Source organism: Canis aureus, chromosome 13 (assembly GCF_053574225.1).
Source record: "Canis aureus isolate CA01 chromosome 13, VMU_Caureus_v.1.0, whole genome shotgun sequence".
Lineage (NCBI taxonomy): Eukaryota > Metazoa > Chordata > Mammalia > Carnivora > Canidae > Canis > Canis aureus.
Window position 1 is genome coordinate 67,308,714 of NC_135623.1, and position 19,280 is coordinate 67,327,993.

At 36.2% G+C, this 19,280-nt stretch overlaps 1 long non-coding RNA gene across 4 annotated transcripts in view; it reads right to left on the reverse strand.

The window, feature by feature from the left end:
* Nucleotides 1-832: 832 nt before the first annotated feature.
* The window catches only part of LOC144282643 (uncharacterized), a 43,176-nt gene continuing 24,728 nt past the window's right edge, over nucleotides 833-19,280 (reverse strand). For 3 of the 4 annotated variants that reach the window (XR_013351142.1, XR_013351140.1, XR_013351141.1), the window contains 3 exons: nucleotides 17,186-17,333; nucleotides 10,414-10,587; nucleotides 833-1,285 (listed from right to left, as the gene is read on the reverse strand). This is a non-coding gene — a long non-coding RNA (uncharacterized LOC144282643). Of the gene's footprint in view, nucleotides 1,286-10,413; nucleotides 10,588-14,481; nucleotides 14,589-17,185; nucleotides 17,334-19,280 lie in introns of those variants that run through there. The other variant, XR_013351143.1, reaches the window with a different exon arrangement.

Genomic DNA, 19,280 nt, shown 5'->3' on the forward strand with positions numbered 1-19,280 from the left:
AATTCATTTGGTACATTAAATAGCTAACCTTTATCTGTAGCAGGATTAATTTTTTTTTCCTATTGAGAAGAGAAAGAGAGCAATGACAAGAGCATTTGCAATTTCACATGAGCTAGTATCTTGGCCCAGGCAAAGGGGAGATGGCTTAGAATGTGGGTCTTCTTGCAGTTGGCCTGACAGGTTTCACCACCAACCTACCAGTGCCTCTAAAATAAGGAACCAACTGCATGTCCTTCTTATCTCATACATGAGCCAGTATCCATCGTAACTCAACCTATATAAAACCCACTTAGATCTAGGAAAAAGCTAATTGACACTTTGCAGAAGGTATATGCAAAATAAAATCAAATTCCATTCTAACATTTTAAACATGAAAAATCCATTATTAAGATTCTGAGAATTTAACAAATTGAATAAAATTATTCCCAGTGCAAAACCACTCTCAACTCTCATTAGGTCAGTTTCCACTTTAAGATAATTTGTGACTGAGGGAACATTTAAATCCAGGTGATACAAAAGGAAAAGTTTCCCAGTTGACACATTAGCATGGAAATGGAGGCTTACAGTTTTGATTGTTGTAGTGCCAACTAAGGATTTCATGAATTACATGAACCATAATAAAAATAAAAATGAAATTAGGAGTGAAAAAAGGCAGAAATATTTATTTTTTATTTTTATTATTTTTTTATTGGAGTTCAATTTGCCAACATATAGCATAACACCCAGTGCTCATCCCAAGTGCCCCCCTCAGTGCCCATCACCCAGCCACCCCAACCCTCTCCACCTCCCTTTCCACAACCCCTTGTTTGTTTCCCAGAGTTAGGTGTCTCTCATGTTTTGTCACCCTCACTGATATTTTCACTCATTTTCTCTCAAAAGGTAGAAATATTTCACTAAAATAAAAGGAATGAAAGTGTTTTGTTGGATTTACTTTCCTTCTTACTGCACCTATAATTTGCATCTCTCCATGTTTCCAATTCTCTCCAGGAGCAAGTTGAAACTCTTAGATATGCTGCTTTATGAAGAAATCTGATCAGTCAGATGAGAATGTTCTACTTGGTATTTTTTTCCCCAGTCCAATTCATTTTTAGTCCTTATTTCCCCAGGAGAACGACAATAGGAGTTTCTTCCTTTCATCCTTAGCTAGAATCTCACGGCTGGTGCTGCCAATATTTTTGCGATGAAGATTTGTAACAAAGATGAATTAACTCCAACCCTGCTCTCCTTGATTTTTTCTCTCATTATTTGTTTCTTTGCTAAGCCTGGAATCCTTCTGACCATTGATCTGAAAGAGAGTGCATGATTCACAAAGTGCTGTGTATTTGCCTTTAGTATACATAATGAGACTTAGTTTCTAGAACAGCTGGTGGCAGGATGAAAACTCTCTGGTTCATCTGATCCGTTTAATACATAGTCACTGAAGCAATGAAGTCACGTAAGCAATGACTGGAGTTGTATACCTAAGTGTACAGCAGACATGGCATCAGACATGGCAGGCATGTCGGAGTTTGCATTCTGTCATTAACCAAAGTGGGGCCGGGCGGAGATGAAGTATAACTACGAAATGTTGATGAGGAAAAGGCTAAATACGTGTTCTTTCAGAGCCAAAATTCCACTGGCAGCCTACCACAGAAAAGAAGATTTCCCCCTGTTTTTGAATTAGATTTTCAATTTGTTATTACAACTGTTGTAATAAGGAAGGCGACTAAGTATTGTAAGGCGGATTTGTACTGAACATACGTGAATAGCATCCTTATATGAGATAAAAAGCAATGACATTTGCTATTGAGATACAATTGACATATAACATATTAGCTTTAGATGTACAATATAATGATTCAATATTTCTACGTATTGCAAAATGATCACCATGATAATGCTGGTTAACATGTGTCACTATATATAGACACACATTTTTTTTCCTTTTGATGAAAACTTTTAAGATCTACTCCCTTAGCACCTTTCAGGTATGCAATACAGTATTATTAACTATAGTCCTCATATGGGTAGGTTACATCCTCAACACTTATTTTATAACTGGAATTTTGCACCCTTTGACCTCCCTAACTCATTTCACGCCCCGCCCCTTCCTCCTGCCCCTGGCAACCACCAGCCTATTCTCTGCATCCATAAGCTTGGATTTTGGTTTCCATTTGGTTCCAAAAACCAAAGATCTCACCATAAGTGAAATCATATGGTATTTGTTTTTCCATGTCTGACTCATTTCACTTAGCATAATGCCCTCCAGTTCCATCCATGTTGTTGCAAATGGCAAGATTTCATTCTATTTTATGCCTGACTAATATCCCATTGTATGTATATGCCACATTTTCTTTAGGCATTCACCCAGGGCTGGATACTTAAGTTGTTTCATATCTTGGCCATTGTAAATAATGCTGTAGTGAACATGAAATGTGTTTACCTTTTCAAGTTAGTGTTTTCATTTTTCCTTCAGACAAATACCCAGAAATGAAATGGCTGAATCATATGGTAATATTATTTTTTGTTTTCCATAGAAGCTATACCAATATATGCTCCCAACAATGTACGAGGGTTTTCTTTTCTTCATATCCTTACCTTGCAAATGACATTTTATATTTGTTCTATATTTTTTCCTTTTTTGGAATATTTCACATATATTATTGCCAAGGCACACCTGACCTTATTTCCACTCTTTTTGAGATATGATAAGGTTTATGACTAAGAAGTTTCTGGGTAAAAAAATAGATGGCTAAGAAATCTTGGGCCTGACTTAACACACATTTTGAGTTTGCATTGGCATGTAGCCCAGAAAGTTGAGATTCAACATAAAAATTGTCCCCAGACTAATGATAACAAGGTACCTGACAGGAGCAAACCCTGAACCTCTTCAGAGGAATTTCTTCTTGTCACGAGGGATTAACACAGAAAAAATAAATCCTAACTAAAAATGAACATATAATAAACCCCAAACAAAATTGTGAGAGTCATCAAATAAACATTAATATTATAAAAACCTTGTGATAATGGAACATAATCTGAAAGAATATAAGCATGTTTAAAGATGTAAGAAATAAACACAATCTTATGAATAGGATAAGACTTTAATGGAACTTCAAAACAAAAATTTAATATTGATGGAATGATTTTCCAGCAAATTAAATATTCATTAGAAGGAACCAATAAACTGGAAAATAAATCTGAAAAAATTACCCAAAATGCTGCAGGTAGAAATAGAATTGGGACGCCTGGATGGCTCAGCGATTGAGTGTCTACCTTCGGCTCAGGGCATGATCCTGGAGTCCCGGCATCAAATCCCATACTGGGTTCCTTGCACGGAGCCTGCTTCTCTCTCTGCCTGTGTCGCTGTGTCTCTCATGACACATGAGAGAATGTGTCTCGTGAATAAATAAATAAAATCTTAAAAAAAAAAAAAGAAATAGAGTGTGGAAGGAAAGGGCCAACTCCTATGACTAATAGGCATTTTAAAAAAATAGAATAGAGAGAAATTCGACAAATATGGTATTGGCACAAAGACCAATAGACCAATGGAACAGTAAAGAAAGTCTTGAAAAACATCCATAAAAGGACACACTATTTAGGAAAAAAGGGGAATTACAAAACAGTGGTGAAAGTCCAGTCTTCTCAAGAAATTACACTGAAAAACTTGGGAATATTTATGAGAAGAAATAATGTCAGTTCTCTACCTTACATCATGTACACAAAAACAATTTCAGGTGGTTTATGGATATAATATCAAAGGTTTAGCAATAAATCAACTCAATAGCACAGGAGAATATCTTCAAAGTCTTGAAGATAAGCACATATTTTTAAGTGGGGCACACACAAAAAAACACTAACCATAAGGAAAACTTGTTATATTGGACTGCATTAAAATTAGGAACATCTTTTCATCGAAACATACTATTTAGAGAGTAAAAAGTCAAGAATATACTTGTAATGTGTTTAACTCACAAATAACTCATCCAGAAAGGTTAAAGAATTATTACCAATCAATAAGAAAAAGGTAGAGAAATCAAAAGAAAAATGTGCAAAAGACTTGAACAGGCACTACCAAAGAGAAAATACAAAAAGGTCAACAAATAATATAAAAAAGTATTCAAGATAATTAGCAATTAGGAAAATGAAAATCAAAATCACAGTAAGACCCCACTACTCATGTTCCAGGATAGATAACATTAAAAATTCTGGGTAATTCCAACAGAAGTATTATTTGTAATTGTCCCAAACTGGAAACAACCTAATCAGTCATCAGTATTGGAGCAAATAAACAATTGGTGACATATTCATACAAAGGATGGCCACACATCAATAAAAAGGAACAAAATGTGTAAAACAACACTGGTAAATTTTACAAACAAAATCTTGAAGAAATAGAAGCCAGATCAGAAGAACATAATTACATATAAAGTTAAAAAACAGTCAAAACCCAATATATGGAGACAGAAATCAAAATTGTGATTGCCTCTGAGGAGGAGGTAAGAGTAGAGACTGAGGAAAGATCAAGGGGGAGCTTCTCAGTTGCAGGATATTCTATTTCATTGAGTATTGGTTCCAAAGTATCACTTGAGATACTTCATGAAATTATACAGGTATTATTTGACACCTTTATATATTTATATCATACTTCAGTAAAGATTTACTTAAAATAAAATATAAATAAAATAAATTCTAATTAGGATTTGTTTTTTCAGAATGTGCTTTGTGAAGACCCTTCTTCTAAAGGAAATACTTCCTTTCTAAAGGAAATACTTTCCAGTTGCTCACTGATAACATTAAGAAAGAGTACAAAACTGGAATCAGAATACCAAGGTTCTAGCTCCACTCTGATATTAGTAGTTCTTTTACTAGAACAGTCATGTAACATCCCTGGTCTTTATTTCTTCTTTGGTAACATAAGTTATTTAAGCTAATTTTTAACATTCCTTTTAATTCTGAAAGTCTCATGCTTCCAATAATTTCTCCTAATCAGATGTGTACCAGTTGCTAAGCCATACGAGGCATATTCTTTCCTTCTAACCTAGTCCCAGAAAAATCCAGATTATAGAGAGGGAAATATTGTTAAGAGCTTATTACATGGTATGTTGGGCAAAGGGCTCATTTAAAAAGCACGTGATATGTCTGAGACACATGAAATACAAAGAGGAATTTTTTCTTCCTTTTCATATGACCTTTTAAAATCAGAAATATTATTTATAGGATGCCCCCCCAGGCTATTTATGTGCAACACATTCCTGACCTTTGCAAATGCAAGGCGTGGAATTCTGAATGTGACTTTTAAAAATCAATTAATTAATAAAGACGACAAAGATACCCATGTAGTTAAAAAGAAAAGTTTCTGGAAAAACTTTTTAAAGCAGCCAGATAAACAACCTAATAAATGAAAAAGGTCATGTTGACTATAGAACAGACTCCCTTTCTAATTATTCTAAATAATCATTGCAGTCTGGCTGTTGTCTGATAAGAGAGTTAATTACCCATATTTCATTTTTAAAAGCAACCTAAGATCTCAATTAAATGCTCAAGATGGGAAAAAAGTGCCATCTTTGTTGTTTTCATCCGTTTGCTTTGTGACATGATCATGACAATTTGGTGAAAGAAAAATACTTTGGCTCCTTGTTCCCTTCTGAAGTCCATGCCCCCCGCTGGGATGTTCCTCTGAGCTCGAACTCTTGCTGTAGCCCTCACACAGTTGGAGGAGAAAGCTAATTAATTTCACTACTGTCATAAGTTTTCACAAAGGGATTATTGTCTGCCACTGCAGTGTTCTGAAGACCAGGTTATTACTCCTCACACGTACAGTGACTTGTCCTTTCAAATCTTTGAGTTAGTTTCTTGAGACCCAGTAATGGGTGTGAAATGAATTTTACACTTTGCCAACTTACCTCACACATTTCCTTTTCAGCCTAATTCCTCTAGAAATAATAATAATAAAGAGATATTCAAAGAAGATTAGACTTTCAGCAACTGGCTTCCCTCTCTTTGAGACCATGGGACACAGGACATATTCCTATAGTTCTAAATTCAAGAGATGACAGACCTTTTGTTCCTTTCTCTTCATACAAATTCTTCATTTTTTGTTCCTCCTTCTTCTTCCTAATCCCGTTTCTCTTTGCCTCATCAGCATGTCCTGTCAGAAGTGTTTTCAGTCTAAATATTGTAAACGTGACCCTGGACAGGAAACGCTTCTGCCACAGTCACTCCAATTTTCCCTTAGTGGGGTCATTCCAACACGGAGAAGGCAGTTTTGGTCATTTCAACCAGTGGTGCTGGTGGTGGAGGGGGCAGGGGTCAGAATTCCAATATTTAACACCGCAGTTTTCAAAGACACTTTTTTGGGAACCTGAATAAGGTTTGAAAACTGGTGTGAACAATGTTAAGCCAACAATAGGCAAATGAAATATCCAACGAGTGTCTGAGTAGGAGTTTCTCAGGGCTTTCTATCTTATTTCTATGGGAAAAAAGACTTAGTGACACTGAATTTAAAAGAAACACTTAATACATAGGTTTTTCAGAAGTTTTATTGAAGTTCATATTGCTAAACAATAGAGAAGTATTCTGGCCAGAAGTTTAGTGCTGCTTCTAAAATATAACTTATTTACACACTACTCAAGTGACTATATCCCTGTTTTGTTCTGAGGAGGCAAATTAATACTCAGAGACTGAATTCGTCTCTGCCAACAATTTATTTATTGCAGATTCCCTGCAAGAATTTCAAAAACTAATAGCATATGGGATGGCTTAATAAGCCAATAAAGAAATAACATATTTCAAATCAATGATAGATTAATCACACTATTGTCCCAGGCAAGACGAGAGAAAAGGAACAAAGTGCAAATTTAGTCGAGGTGCACCTCTACACTAGCTGGTACTAGGAGAGAAGGCTTAGCCAATGAAGAGCTCATGCCCCGCTGCCCGTGCATAAATAAAAATCCCCTGTTGCTAGAACATGTCGCTAAGGAACATGGGCAAAAGGGCCTGGGGGCCCATTGAATGGCTTTTGTCACTGCTGGTAAGAGTTACCTTGACTGTGGCAGGAGCTAATGCCCCAAGATCTTTAGAGAGCCGTTTTAGGTCAGCAAAGTGCTACCTGGCCCAGATAGAACACTCTGGATAGTCTTCACAAACTCACAGTATTATCATCTAAATGTCCTCCTGCCATAGTTGCTTCTTCATGTTTTTATTGATAAGCTCCAGGTGGGACACTTTAGGAGCTGGGCTACTAAGTCCTTACCAGTAAGAACAGATGAATTGATGACACCCTGACACAACTTACTTCGTTATTATGTCAAAACAACTTTACTTCTAAAAACAACCTCATTTTTTTGTCTTTGTCATAAATAGGTAGATTAAAACAACCTTGCTTAAGTCACAAACAAGTGGGTTTGAAATCATATCAAGCCAATACACAGCAATCCCACTCTTAATTCTCATGCTCATGAGAAGGTAAAGCAGGCTTACTTGAAATCCACAGACATCCATGATTCCATAATCAATTGTATGAATAGAACATGTTAACAAAATATAACACGAAGATAGCTATTGTCGATGTAACCAGTTGTAATAAACTGGATTTTGATGTTTTAAAAAACAAGCCAGTTTTTTGTCAGTTATACTTTTGGCAAGGACTATGACATTTACAGAAAAACAAACTCTCAGGAAGAAATGGAAAACTACTGGTAGCCTAACCTTACACAGAACAGATCATTCAAGAGTGTAAACCAATCCTTCTTTCATTGAATCATTAAATGTGAGTAAAATCCAATCTTTTTATGCTCTTGAAGTCACTAACTATATTGGTTCCTAGGATATAGTGTATCTGACAGTTTTCTACTAAATTTGAAGTTGCTTTGAGATGCCAAGTCCTAGTAAGCAGATGTGGAATGAGAATAGGTAAGTGGATCTGCACACAGACCAGGATGGGACTAAAAGGTATGTGGAGACACATCCCAACAGTCAAAGATCAAGACAATTACTCAAGCATGCTTGATGGCCTGGCTGGCTGATGGATATCACTGGAGTAATGAGTACCAATCAACTATTTCAAGAATAAAATGATTTTAAGTAGCTGGCCAGCACTGTGTGGATTACGGTGAAATCAAATAGTGAGTATAATTCTGTCATTAAGATCCCCACAGCCGACCCCATGGATTTTCTTTCATCCCTGAAGGTCTGTTTTATGTTACATAGGTACTGCCTGAGTTTGAGTTTCAGCTTCTTTTATTTCCATTGCCCACCCTCTGAGAGAGGCACTAATGAGCTATAAAAATAGCTAAGAGGCAGACAAAAAAAGGGTGAAAAAATGAAGGACAAGGGTAATCTACAAACTAAAATATTAGAATAGAAAGAATTCTTTAAGGTCTTTACCGGCCAAAATTCTCGTGGTTGGTTTTTTTTTTTTTTTTTTTTTTTGGTATATTTTTTATTGGAGTTAGACTTGCCAACATATACTATAACATCCACTGCTCATCCCATCAAGAGCCCCTCTCAGTGCCTGTCGCCCAGTCATCCCAACCCCCTGCCCACCTCCCCTGCCACTACCCCTTGTTCATTTCCCAGAGTTAGGAGACTCTCGAGTTTTATATAACTTTGATTTTGGTTTCTCTTATGAAGGAAACTTCTCCATGAAAGAATAGCTAAGTTGAACTTGGCTATGGGATCTTGCATCGGTGGCTATATTTTCAGACGGATCTAAATTGCCTAAGGATTAAGATGTATAAGATATTATGTACTAGACTGGACATAGTCTAGTACATAATACATTACAAAGAGCTTAACTAAAGGTCAATTGGAATAAAGGAAACCTGGATAGGAAGAGTAAAAATTAGACCAGAAAAGGAAAATTATTTTCAAGACTACACTGTCTACTTAGCCAATGTTGGGCACTGTCACGTATGTTATCTAATTCAGTCTTCCAAACAATCTAATGAGCCCACTGTTGTTGTGTTATCCTTATGCATTTGACAAAATGAAACTAATTGCTTAGCATCACAATGAATAAGTATTAGAAAGAGAGATCTCTTGGGCAGCCCGGGTGGCTCGGCGGTTTAACGCTGCATTCGGCCCAGGGCGTGATCCTGGAGACCTGGGATCGAGTCCCACATCGGGCTCCCTGCATGGAGCCTGCTTCTCCCTCTGCCTGTGTCTCTGCCTCTCTCTCTCTCTGTCTCTCATGAATAAATAAATAAATCTTAAAAAAAAAAAAAAAGAAAGAGAGATCTCACAGCAGAGCTCCTACTCCTCTTCAGATTATTCTGTCAGAACTAAGAACAAATAAAGAAAGGGGGGACAGTTGGAGAGGAGGCAGATGGCAAAAGCAAAGTGAGTTTCCCTGTACATTTAAGTTATTTTGTCTCACAAAATAAATTAGAAAAATCATTTGCACAGTGAATTAGGTTTCATTAAAATTAATTTACAAAAACTAAAAACCAGATTTACAAAATGGACTGAGGAGTTGAATAAAGATTTCTTCAAAGAAGACACAGATACACGAAAAATGCTCGATATCACTAATTAGCAGGGAATTGCAAATCAAAACCATGATGCAACACCACACTGCTAGGACGGCTATTATCAAGAACACCAAAAGTATTGGTAAGGATATGGAGAAATTTGAAGGCTTGCGCACTGTTGGTGGGAAGGAAACTGGTATCGCTGCTATGAGAAACACTATGAAATTTCCTCAAAAAATTTTATAGAATTGGGGCACTTGGGTGGCTCAGTCAGTTGGGTGTCCAACTCTTGATTTCAGCAGAGGTCATAATCTCAGAGTCATGATCTTGGGGACATGAGATTGACCCCTGTGTCAGTCTCTACTCTGATCATGGAGCCTACCTGGGATTCTCTCTCCCTCTCCCTCTGCCCTTCCCCCCTTGCTCGTGAATGCTCTCTCTCTTTCTCCCAAAAAGAAAACACACACACACACACACACACACACACACACACACAGTTACCATATGAACCAGTAATCCCACCTCAGGGTATTTATCTAAAAGAACTGAAATCAAGATCTCAAAGAGTTATTAGCATTCTTACCTCATTGCAGCATTATTTACAATAGCCAAGGTTGAGAAACATCTGGGCTACAATTGACAGATGAATAAGTAAAGAAAACTTGGCATGGTCATGTAATGGAATATATGCCACTGTATACCTTTTAGCTTTAAAAAAGGTAGTTAGCATTGGGGCACCTGGGTGGCTCAGCCTATTAAGCCTCTGCCTCTAGATTTTGGCTCAGGACATGATCTCTGGGTCATTGGTGCCCTGCTTCAGGATCCACTTTTAGCAGGGGATCTTCTCGAGATTCTCTCCCTCTCCCTCTGCTCCTCCCTGCCATTTGTGCTTTTTCTCTCTGTCTATAATAAACAAATAAATCTTTAAAAAAAAAAAAGAAAAGAGAAAAAGAGTACTTACCCTTAAAAAAGAAGAAAATTTTCCAATATGGGACAGCATGACAGAACCCTAGACCTTATCCCGAGTTCAGTTAGCCGCAGAAAGACAAATCCTGCAGGATTCCACTTACATGAGGTATGCCAATTAGTCTAATTCATAGATTCAGAGTGGAGTGGTGGTACCAGGTACGAGGAGCTAAGGGAAGGGGGAAATGGGGAGTTACTAATCAATAAACATAAAGTTTCAGTTAAATACATTGAACAAACTGCAGGAATCTGATGCATGTCATTGTTCCTATAGTTAACAATAAGGTGTTGTTACACTTAAAAACTTAAGAAAATACTTAAAATACTAGGTTCTTACCATAATAAAATAAAACATGCTTACATTTAGAAAAAAAAAAACTTCCTGAAAGTAGAAATTATATTAAATCTTTATTACACATGAGGAAGATTTTGTCATTTGTGTGTATTATCATCATCATTATTATTAGACTGCCTTGTAAAGTATCTACACAAAGTATTTGCTAATTAATGAGAAGACAGAAACTAGATAATGCCTGCAAGACAAGATCTTTCTTAAAATCCCCTGAGGAATTAGCCAAATTACTCCTTATGTCATGTACTCTGTCATGGTTAGGACTTCCACAGAATTCTGCTGACTTGCATTTTGGATAGGGCACGATAGTACTAGTTTTCTTGTACTTCCAAAGCTCAAATTATCCTCATAAGAAAGGAGCTCAACATGCAAGCATATTCAGCAGGATTACATTCTGTTTAGAATGATTTTATATAAAAACAATATTTTATATCAATGAACTAGCACCCATAGGATTACCTATCTTGATACAGAAATGATTTTCATGTTGTCACCTGTTGCAATCCCACTCCATGTTTTAGTTATATAAAAAACACGCTGAAGTTAATTTTAGTGCCCATTTAATGTAATGTAAAAGGCCATTTAATTTGTATCATATAGGCCAAAGCCTAAATGATTCAATCACGTTTATTTGATGTTCATTTCATTTTAATTCATTTCAATTCACTTTCATTAATTAATTGATGGATTCATTTCATTTGAATCATGTTCATTTAAAAATCATATTCATTTGAATAGATTGTTGTCAACAATGAGCTCTGAAATCTTTTCCAATCATGCACTCCTATCAATAAAAAATTTTGAACACATATAAATATAGTATATTTATAACATTCATATAAAAGATTCCTTTTCCAATGGCCTCCCAAATTGTTTAACTCCGTGACCTAAACAAAGAAATCAAAGCACAAAAATCTAGAAGTTTTTCTCTAAGTAAACAAAAATTAAATGAATATCCTGGCTTCTGGGCTCCTGATCTAGGCAACATGGTCCCAATATTGTCATCAGTGTTTACCAAACATCTTAAAGTGATGCATAGCCATCAAAAGACAAGCTCAATATGCTGGTCTCAAATCAACTTTTATTTTGTTTCAATCATACACAGGACAACCAGAAAATATTAAATGTTGAAGAAGCACCTCTGAATATAAAAGAGTAATTTTAAGCTTAAAAAAAAAAAAAGACTCAAAGAGACAGGGACAATTCAGGGAACAGAAGAGAACTTAAAATTAATACCTCAGAGTCACTTAATAAGATACCGTCGACATAGAACAAGAACAGCATGCTTGTTCAGTGAATAAGAAAAAATTCTGAAATTAAAATGATGATTGCAGAGGCACCGGGGTAGCTCAGTCGGTTAAGTGTTTGCCTTTGGCTCACATCATGACCCCAGGGTCCTGGGATGGGGCCTGCACTGGGCTCCCTGCTCTGTGGGGAGCCTGCTTCTCCCTCTCCCTCTGCCTGCCGCTCCCCCTTGCTTGTGCTCTCTCTCTCTGTCAAATAAATAAAATCTTTAAATAAAATAAAATGATGATTGCTGAAATTAAAATAAATCCAATAGTAAAATTGAAGATAAAGAGGAAATACAAAATACTATGGCTATCTATTACTTGACTGATTAAATTTTAAAATATGAGGAAAGATAGAATATACACATAAATGAAATCATCTACCTTCTAAATCTAGAAAATCTAGAGAGCAAGAATAAAGAAAATTTGGAAAAGGAAAGCACAGAATAGATAACATAAGAGCATTTCCTAGAAGGAAAAGACCCCAGGCTTCATATTTAAAGACCTACAACTAACCAATATAATAACCAAACAAACATACAAACAAATACCAAGTAGAACACATAAAATTGTAAAATTTCAGAATACCGATAATAAAACGAAGGTTTGAAATGCTTCCAAAGAGGAAAGAAAAGAGTTTATTTACAAAGGAACAAAAACTAGACTGATACAAGATTTCTCATCAACGATAAATGTTTCTTCGTTCATTCCTTTGTTGGTGGGCATTTAGATTATTTCTGTATTTTTGGCTATTATGAATAATGCTGCAAAGAACACGGGAGTGCATATATCTCTTTTGAGATCCTGATCTCAATTATTTTGGATATATACTTCTGTGGGATTGTTGGATCTTATGTTAATTCAATTTTTAAGTTTTTCAGGAACCCAAACCCTTTTCCATAATGGCCCCACCATTTTACTTTTCCACAAAAAGTACACAAGAGTCCAATCTCTCCACATTGTTGACACTTATTCTCTTTGTTTTAATGATATAATGTGACTCTCCATTGAACATTTTATCATATTCCTGTTGACCCTTAGAGAAGTATCTATCCCCTTATCAGATGGATGTTTGCAAATATTTTCTCCTTATCTGTAGGTTACCTTTTAACTTTTGATTGATTCCTTTGCTGTGCAGTGTGCAAAGCTTTTTAATCTGATGTCGTCCCACTGGTTGTTTTTGTTTGTTTGTTTGTTTGTTTGTTGTATTTTTGCTTTTGTTGCTGGTGCTTTTGATGTAATGTTCAAGAAATCATTTCCAAAAGGAATGTTATGACGTTTTTCTTATGTTTTCTTCTAGTTTTGCAGTTCCTCATGTTTAAATCTTTGATCTATTCTGCGTTTATCTTTGTGTATGATGTAAGATAAGTTTCCAGGTTCATACTTTTCATACATGTGGATTTCCATTTTTCCCCAAATCATTTGTTTAAAAGACTGTCTTTCCCCTATTGTGTATCTTTGACAGCTCTGTCCAAGATAAGTTGACCACACATGTGTGGGCTTATCTTTGGGCTCTCTACTTCATTCCATTGGGCTACATGTCTGTTTTTATGCCAGTACTATATGATTTTGATTATTGTAGCTATGTAATATATTTTAAATCAGGAAGCATGATGCTTCCAGCTTTGCTTTTTCTGCTCAAGATCAATTTGACTAGTGGGGTCTTTTTTTGTTTCCATGGGAATTCCATAGGATAGTCTTTCTATGTCTGTAAAGAATCTCATTGAGATTTTAATGCGGATTGCTTTGAATCTGTGTATCTCTTTTTGTAGTATGAACGTTCTAACAAATTTGGTTTTGAATTTTTTTATACTACTATTAAAAGCAGCAAAGTGTTAATACACATAATTTTTATGCAGGTCAATTTATTGTCCATTTCATCACATTTTAAATAACGACTTAGTTTCAAGTTGTGACTAGAATTTCATATTCTAGATTGAAAGAAAGGAAACTCATGGGAACTAACGTGCTTAGTGCCTACAATATGCTAGGCCCTCTATTGATTCTTTTACATGCATCCCTTATTTACTTCTTACAACCACTCTGAAAAGCTCATAATATTATCTATGTTGTATTAGTTTTATATTGTTACATTACAAGTGACTACAAACCTAGCCACTTAAAACAACACACATGTATTATTTTATAATTTCTGTGGGCCCAAATTCTGGGTACAGCTTAGCTGGGTCTTGGCTCTAAGCTCTTGCCGTACCGTATATTTATGTTCTGGCTACGGGTGTCATTGTCAATAGAGGCTCGACTACAGAAGAATCTGCCTCTAAGCTTCCTTGGATTGTTAGCAGAATTCAATTCCTTGTGTCTGCATGACAGAGATGTTTCAGCTTATTGCTGGTGACAGCCCTTAACTCCTAGAGGCTACTCAGTTCCTTGCTACATGGGTTTTTCCAACACGGGCACTTACTCATGGCAGCTTGCTTCTTCAGAGCCAGTTAGGGGCAGCTTCTCTAATATGTCTTCCAGCAAGACAAAGCCTTGTATGTATTATAACGTAATCACAGTAATGACATTCCATTACCTTTGCCACATTCCATTGTTAGAAGCAAGGAACAGGTTCCATCCATACACAAAGGAAGAGATTATACAAATAATTAACATATACTCTACCAAAATGTAAGCAGTTTGTGGGATGAACACATATCTCTATTATCTTTTCTGTTTCACAAATAGCATTTGTTATGAGCTAAATTGTGTCTGCAAAAAAAAAAAAAAAAAAAGTTGAAATTCTAACCTCTGTTAGAATTCATCATTTGTGAATGTTACCTTATTTGGAAAGAAGGTATTTGCAGATGTAATAAATTAAGATGAGGTCATTAGGGCAGGCCCTATCCAATATGAGTGGTGTCCTTATAAGTGAGATAAAGACAATGCAAAGATCCAGATGCAGAAGGAGACATCTGCAACATGGGCAGAAACAGAATTGATGCAGCTGCAAGCCAAGAATGCCAAGGATTGACAGCACCACAAAGAGATAGGAAGAGGCAAGGAAGGACCGTCCCCTACAGGCTCCAGAGGGAGCATGGCCCTGCTAACACTTTGAATTTGAGCTTCTAGCCTCCAGAGCTGAAGAGCAATAGAGTTCTCCCGTTTTAAACTACCAACTTTGTAGTACTTTTGTGGCAGCCCTAGGAAACCAATTCAGCATTTAATTCTTCTATTGTCTCACACAGGGGAAGTAGTGAAGTAATATATTTTGAAGAAATTAAAATCCATTGCACTTAATGGTCAAACTCAAAATACTTTCTCTTTTGTCTCAGTGAATCTAAAATGACACTGATTGCACGATACATCATTATTTTATGTACTGCTTATTAAAAGAACTAACTAAATACTAATTGCTCTATGATAAAATACTTTCTTTTCATGTAGATACGTTTTTCACATCATACTTTTTGAAATAACCTCTCTCATCCCATCAATCTCTACTTTGAAATTTTAAAAAGTCCAATCTGAGGATTTTAACAATTTATCTTGCCTTCACAGTGAAAGATGCAATCATTCTGAAAATAGTTTGGTAACAAAATATAACACAACTTAATCTTCTTGTGAGTCTCTCTTCTTGTGAGCTTCCACAAAGCACTTGTATTTACTTTTGAAGAAAATAATACAATTGTGATTATTATGACAATGACAAATATTTGTGTCATTAATACCAAAATTAGTCTTCACTGTTTTGTTTCCTTCGCTTTTCTTTATAGATTTCAGAAAAGGCCAAACCATAGATTAACATATTTTAGACATCTCAAATCACAATTAAACTCAAAATATTTAGTATCAGCAATGCACATAAATCCAATGACAATATGTACAGTTATGACTAAATTCATAGGGCACCTGGGTGGCTCAGTCAATTGAGCAACCGACTGGTGATTTCAGCTTGGGTCATGTTCTCAGGGAGGTGAGATTGAGCCCAGAGTCATGGGGGCTCCTTGCTTAGCAGGGAGTCTGCTTGAGATTCACTCTCTCTCTCTCTCTCTGCCCCTCCTCCCTCTAAAATAAATACATAAATATTTTTAAAAAATACATCCACGTACACACAATGACAGCCACTCTATGATAACCGGAGCATCTCTATGACAGTAACTACTAGGCTCTACAGATTGTAAAATACATCCCAGTGTCAGAGATGTCGAAATGTAAAAAAAAAAAAAAAAAAGTCTTAAATAAAGTTGTAGGGGTAAAATGTAATGTAATAATTGCCATAGTCCTCTTCAGTAGGGGAATAAAAAGAGTTCTCTATGGAAAGAATAAAGAAATTCTTAACTCAAACATTATCTTAACTCAAACTTTGTTTATCTGCTCATTTAAGTTTGTTGTATCTTTCCTAAAGACTATATATTCCCATTTTATAGTCTCTCCCAAAAAAATATTGTGGGAGAGGAAAAATAATTTTCCTCTATCCTTCTAGGTTCTTGGCTAAGATTGACCTGTAATAAAAAGACAGATTAACAGGAGAAAAGTAAACTGAATAATATATATACCTCCTGTATTACATGAGAGATACCCAGGAAAACCGAGTAACTCCCTGAAATGGCCTAAGCCCACCACCCTAAATATCATCTCCAGCTAAAATCAAAAGAAAGTGTTGTAGGGTGGGGTTGGGGGGGGGTTGGTGGGTAGAGACCAGTTATGGGAAGCTACCAGGAAAAACACAATAGACCAGGGTAAGGTTGCTAAGCCTTAAGTCATCACCTTCTTCACTGATGAGAGTTTCTTGAGATTTAGAGGCATCCCCCTCTTTCCCACATAGAGAGAAAGACAGTCTTTGCAAACGGAGATTTCCCTTGTAATGTGATTTATAACAGAGTAATATCTACATTTCCTGTGTCTTCTGTTTCTTAAAAATAATCAGCCTAAAATAATCCTTTCGCCAAAGAGGCAGATTTGAAGTGATACATTCTGTTCCCCTTCAACAATGAACCAATTTCATATGGCTCAGTTTAATATAAAGCACATTAGAAAATTGTTATAAAAGGATGCAGCAATTAAGGGGATACTGCTTTGAAAAAGAGAAGGAAGGAAAGAAAGAAAGAAGGAAGGATAGAGAAAGAGAAAGAGAGAGGGAGCCAGGAGATTAGAAATATTAAATAATACTAGGCAGTGGGTACATTATCATCTCCATTTTCCAAGTGGGGAAAGGAAGCAATGAGAGTTATGCAGCTTGTCCAGAGATGAATGACTTGGGAGGCACGGAGCTGAGATTTACACCCAGACAGCCTGGCTTCAGAATTCAGACTCTTGGATCTCTGTCTTTCACTAGAAGAGGAGAGAGGAAGGTGGTGATTGTATATTAATATCTAAGAAATGGTTCTTGCAAAAATTCTATCTACATTTATCTAAATAATAACAAGTTAGGGGATCCCTGGGTGGCTCAGAGGTTTAGCGCCTGCCTTTGGCCCAGGGCGCGATCCTGGAGACCCGGGATCGAGTCCCATGTTGGGCTCCCTGCATGAGCCTGCTTCTCCCTCCTCCTGTGTCTCTGCCTCTCTCTCTCTCTCTCTCTCCCTATGTCTATCATAAATAAATAAATAAATAAATAAATAAATAAATCTTTAAAAAAATAACAAGTTATTCCCATACTATTTTTTACCAATAATTATTTTTTTATTAAAAGATTTTATTTATTTATTCATGAGAGACAGACAGAGGCAGAGACATAGGCAGAGGGAGAAACAGGCTCCACGCAGGGAGCCAGATGTGGGACTTCATCCCAGGACCCTGGGATCCCTACCTAAACCAAAGGCAGATCCTCAACCACTGAGCCACCCAGGTGCTCCAATAATTATTATTCTGATATGAGTAGCAAACAGCAATTTCAACCATTACCAAAATTAGGCCTCACTGCTCTGTTCCTTTGCTTTTCTCCATAACCTTTAATTGTAATATCAACTCATAATTAGGCTTTTTGAGTATGTGATTATGATTAATGCCCAATCATAGTAACAATGCTTATAATAATTGAAACTGTGGTTTTAATTTTTTTATACTGGGCAACTAGACAGTTATTAAGGCCCCTTTTTTCCTTATCTAAAAATGAATTGAGTGATTTTTGCCATTTTTATTCTGTTGAATCTTAAAAATTGTTTTCGTTCATTCACTCATTCTACCAACATTTACTGAAACTCTCCCATGTGCCAGACATTGTGCCAAATGATAAGCAAATAACAGGAAACAACATACCAGAATATCTACTTCCATATAGCTTATAATCTCATTTAGTAGTGAAGACAGGCTTAAAACCCCACAAGTAAGGTACTCATGAAGACAATGATTTTAAACATTACCTTTGCAGAGATTTAGACTCATAAAAGTAACATCAAAAAAGCTAAAGAATAAAGTTTCTCAATGAAGCATTAAACAGATGGCTGTAACAAGTGCCATATCTTAGTTTTGATCTTATGGCAACTGCAAAGATATTGAATAACATCTGCAAGTGATTTCAAAGTAATAAAAACTGTTCTTGTTTAAAGATCTTCCATAAATAGCTAAACTGCCTCCCCACATTGACAATACCAAAAACTCTCTGTCGGATTACATTATTTTGTTATTGAATTTTATGAAAGGATAAGATCTCTAAAAAAAGAAATTTATTAATTAGAGCCAAATCATTTTTGTAATAGCTGTCACTAATACTCTTAGACTAATTGCATCTTAAGAATCTGATCCTTTTAATGAGGGAAACTCCCTAGAGGAATTTTGGTGCTCTTGCTTCTGCAGGAGAGGAGACCAGAAAAGAGCAGTGACAAAGACACATACTTGAATGTAGAGAAAATGTTTTATTTTTTAAAAAAATTTTAAAAGATTTATTTATTTATTTGAGAGAGAGAGAGAGAATGGAGGGGAGGAAGAGAGGCAGAGGGAGAGGGAGAAACAGACTCCTCATTGAACAGGGAGCCCTGTGAGGCTGATCCCAGGACCCTGAGATCATGACCTGAGCCAAAGGCAGATGCCCCACAAACTAAGCCACCCAAGTGCCCCTAGAGAAACCATTTTAGAATGAAGAGGAGAATTTGCCCCCTAAAATATGTCTCTTTGGCAAAAGGATTATTTTAGGTTGATTATCTTTAAGAAATAGGAAATATTTTGACAACTAAATAGAAGTTACCCTTTTGTAAGAGACATTTACATTTATAAGAGAAATCTCCATTTGGAAGGGTGACTGCCTCTCTGTCCCAGGAAGAGGAGGATGCCTCTAAATCTCAA